This window comes from Neltuma alba, unplaced genomic scaffold (assembly GCF_004799145.2).
Source record: "Neltuma alba isolate B1F8T4 unplaced genomic scaffold, ASM479914v2 tig00010221_pilon, whole genome shotgun sequence".
Taxonomy (NCBI): Eukaryota; Viridiplantae; Streptophyta; class Magnoliopsida; order Fabales; family Fabaceae; genus Neltuma; species Neltuma alba.
In genome coordinates this window covers 4,667-9,377 of record NW_021635153.1, presented here as the reverse complement: position 1 = coordinate 9,377, position 4,711 = coordinate 4,667, and the positions used below count along the sequence as shown (strand labels likewise).

General features: G+C 40.9%; 1 pseudogene; it reads right to left on the bottom strand.

Moving 5' to 3' along the window:
- Positions 1 to 827: 827 nt before the first annotated feature.
- LOC114754864 (uncharacterized) lies at positions 828 to 3,426 on the bottom strand (annotated as a pseudogene).
- Between the last annotated feature and the right edge of the window lie 1,285 nt (positions 3,427 to 4,711).

Below are 4,711 nucleotides of genomic sequence, written 5' to 3'. Positions count from 1 at the left end.
ATTAAGGCGAAATTCCTCCAATTCATTCAGTTGAAGGAGCCTTTTTGCACCAGCAGCTTGAAAGTCAAAGTTGAGCTTTTTTATGGCCCAGTAAGCTCCATGTTCCAATTCTACAAAGATGACATGCTTTTCCAAACACCAACCGATAGGGAGACATCCCAATCGGAGTTTTATATGCTGTCCTGTAGGCCCAAAGAGCATCATCCAGTTTTAATGACCAATCCTTTCTTGTTGCACCTACTACCTTCTCAAGAATGCTTTTGATCTCTCGGTTGGATATTTCTGCTTGGCCATTTGACTGAGGATGATAAGCCAAAGTTACCCTGTGCTTTACACCATATTTCTTCATCAGAGCTTGAAATTGATGATTGCAAAAGTGAGAACCGCCATCACTAATAATAGCCGAGGTGCTCCAAATCTCGTGAAGATGTTTTTCTTTAAGAATTTGATCACCGTTTTAGCATCACTGGATACACATGCAGTAGCTTCAACCCATTTCGAGACATAATCCACAGCAACCAGAATGTACTCTTGATTGAGAGACTTTGGAAACGGGCCCATGAAGTCAATTCCCCATACATCAAAGAGTTCAACTTCCAGAATATTATTCAGAGGCATTTCATTCCTTCTTGATATGTTTCCCACTCGTTGACACCGATCACATCGGATCACAAAGGCATATGCATCTTTAAATAGTGAAGGCCAATAAAAACCACTTTGAAGGACTTTGGCAGCAGTTTTCTCTCCTCTAAAGTGCCCACCATAAGCTGAAGAGTGGCAACACTCTAGAATATCTTGCTGCTCAACTTCCGAAACACATCTTCTTATCATCTGATCGGCACATCTTTTGAACAAGTAAGGTCTTCCCAGAAGTACATCTTTGCATCGTGAAGAAATTTCCTCTTTTGATGGGAGTTAAGGTCTAGTGGCAGAGTTCCACAAACCAGATAATTAACCAGATCTGCATACCATGGAGTAGTTGAGTTATCCACAAAGAACAAGCATTCATCGGGAAAAGATGCATTGATCTCTTGACAATGATTATGTTTAGCCTCACTACTTAATCGAGATAGATGATCTGCCACTTGGTTCTCAGTGCCTTTCCTATCAACAATTTCCAAGTCAAATTCTTGAAGCAAAAGGACCCATCGAATCAGGCGTGCTTTGGAATCTTTCTTGGTAAACAGGTACTTTAGGGCAGAGTGGTCTGTATAGATAGTCACTTTGGTGCCCACAATATAAGACCAGAATTTCTCACAAGCAAACACCACTGCAAGCAATTCTTTCTCTGTAGTAGTGTAGTTAAGTTGGGCATCATCCAAAGTTTTACTAGCATAGTAGATGGGATGGAAGACCTTCTCTACTTTTGTCCTAGAACTGCTCCAACGGCAAAATCACTAGCATCTGCCATAATGATGAAGGGTAGCTCCCAATTAGGTGCCACTAAAATTGGTGCTGAGGTGAGCTTCTTCTTTAATTCTTCAAAAGAGTTCATACAAGCATCATCAAACTTGAACTCCCTATCTTTCTCCAACAAATTGCACAAAGGCTTAGTGATTTTAGAGAAATCTTTAATGAAACGACGGTAGAATCCCGCGTGACCCAAGAAACTTCTAATACCCTTAACACTTGTTGGTGGAGGCAATTGCTCAATAACAGATACCTTTGCCTTGTCAACTTCTAGGCCTTGTTTGGATACTCGATGACCAAGGACAATGCCCTCTTGCACCATGAAGTGACATTTTTCCCAATTCAGAACCAAATTAGTTTCTTCACATCTTTGCAAAACAGCCGCCAAATTATCTAAACAACAATCAAAAGAATCTCCAAAAACAGAGAAGTCATCCATGAACACTTCAATTGTTTTCTCAATCATGTCAGCAAAGATGGCCATCATGCATCTTTGAATGTTGCTGGAGCATTGCAAAGACCAAATGGCATTCTTTTGAAAGCAAACGTGCCATATGGACAAGTAAAGGTTGTTTTCTCTTGATCTTCTGGGGCTATTACAATTTGGTTGTATCCTGAATACCCATCCAAGAAACAAAAGAATTCTTGCCCAGCAAGTTTATCCAACATCTGATCAATAAATGGCAGCGGGAAATGGTCTTTTCTGGTTGCTGTATTTAACTTTCGATAATCCATGCAAATTCTCCACCCAGTCACAGTACGAGTTGGAACTAGCTCATTTTGGGTGTTAGCCACTACAGTTATACCGCCTTTTTTAGGGACGCATTGAACTGGGCTCACCCATGAACTATCAGAAATAGGGTAGACTATGCCAGCAGAAAGCCATTTCAGGATCTCTTTCTTGACTACTTCTTTCATAACCGGGTTTAATCTCCTTTGATGCTCAATGGAAGGTTTGTGACCATCCTCTAATAAAATCTTGTGCATACAAATAGAAGGGCTGATCCCTTTGATGTCAGCTATGGACCACCCAATAGCTTTCTTGTGGTGTCTCAAGACCCTTAACAATTTCTCTTCTTGCAACGTGGACAACTGAGAAGAAACAATCACAGGTAATGTAGTAGAATTACCCAAGTAGGCATACTTGAGATGTGATGGTAAAGTCTTCAACTCCAACACCGGCGGTTCATCCACAGAAGGCTTTAGAGGAGAGCTTAAAGCACTAGTCACATCCAGAGGCTCAAAAGTCTTAGCTTTTCGATACGGAAATGCTTCAATACTCATCATTTCTGCATAAGCTTCAACCTTGCCATCAATACTACTTGTTTCTCCAATCAACAATGCTTCTAATGGGTCTTTGGTCAAAGAGTTAATCAACTCCTCTTGCACTGTAGAATCAATCACATCGATACAATTACAGTGAGCAGAATCATCTGGAAACTTCAAGGCTTGATTCATGTTGAATATCACCTTCTCATCATTTACTCGCATGGTGATCTCACCCTTTTCTACGTCAATGAGGGTTCTTGCAGTAGCTAAGAATGGCCGTCCCAAAATAATGGGGATATTCCAATCTACCTCACAGTCTAACACAATGAAATCAGCTGGGAATATGAATTTGTCTACCTTCACCAAGACATCTTCTACAATCCCTTTTGGATATGAGATACTTCTGTCAGCAAAGAGCAATGTAACAGTTGTTGGCCTAGCTTCACCCAAATTTAATCGATTAAATACAGCTAGAGGCATCAAGTTAACACTTGCTCCCAAATCGCATAGGGCTTTTCCATTGAAGTGTTTGCCTATGTTACAAGGAATATAAAAGCTGCCTGGATCTCTCAATTTGGGTGGGAGTTTTCGCTGCAAGATGGCACTACAATCTTCAGTCAGAGCCACCGTTTCAAATTCACCAAATCTCTTCTTTTTGGAGAGAACATCCTTAAGAAACTTAGCATACTTAGGCATCTGCTCTAATGCTTCAGCAAACGGGATGTTGATGTGTAATTGCTTAAACATGTCCACAAATTTCTTGAACTGGACATCTTCATCTTTCTTCCTGAACCTTTGAGGAAACGGAAGTGGCGGCATCTGTGTAGCAGGAGGGAGTTGTCTTCCTCTTTTTATCATCAACCATTTCACCCTCTACATTCTTTCCTCGAACCACATCAGTGAGATTTTCTTCTGTTTGTTTCCTTTTCTTGGTTTCTTCCTCTTCTACTATACCACCTTCTTCTGAAAGCTCATTTGTATCAAGGTCAGTCAACATACTGTTAGTGATGTCCTTGCCGGTCTGACTAGGCCTCTGAATGTCAGGTAATTGCTTTCCACTTCTCAAACTGATCGCTTTGCACTCTTCATTACCATCCCTTTTTGGATTGGGAATGGTATCACTTGGTAAGCTGCTTCTTGTGAGTACATTCATTTGTGAAGCCAGTTGACCCATTTGCACCTCGAGATTCTTGATGGCAGTTTCATGGAGAGAAAATGTTGCCTTATTCTCAGCCCTTGCAGATTCTTGATTTGCTAATAGTTGAGCAAACATCTTCTCAATTTTGGATTCTTCCTTTTGAGGATGCTGCTGTTGCAATTGATGTTGCTGTGGTTGACCATGAAAACCAGGAGGCCCCATTTGTTTAGCACCAGATGGTAATATTTGTGGAGAATTCAAACTTGGCCCATTTCGCCAAGAGAAATTTGGTGATTTCTCAAATTTGGATTGTAAGTTTGAGAGTAAGGGCTTCCTTGTGGTCTTCGCTGCGCATTATTCATATAATTGACTGTCTCCAAGGTGTATGGGCATTGATCAGAATGATGTCCTCATTACAATGGTCACAAGTGTATCCCGGAGCCTGAAGTGCATGAACTCCTGCAGCATTTTTTCTTAATCTGCAATTCCAGATTGTCAAATCTCTTAGATATTGCTTCAAGTTGCGATGCAATATCCCTTGATGATGAAGAACTAGGCTCCTTATATCTCCCAGAACTTTGCCTTCTCTTGTTATACTGTTGCATAGTGCTAGATGCCACCTCTTCATACAGTTCATATAGCTCATTTACCTTCATCTTCCCGATTCCTCCGTTTGAAGCGGTATTCAGCATTGTCACTGTCTGATCATTCAACCCATTCCAGAAGGCTTCCATTAGAACATATTTCTTTTGCTCATGATTTGGACAATTTCTCCACATATCCTTGAATCTTTCCCAAGCCTCGTAGAATAACTCATCCGGATGCTACTCGAAAGAAAGCAATTCACCCTTAATGTAGCACGTTTGCCCCTTGGATAAATCTGCCCTTGAACTT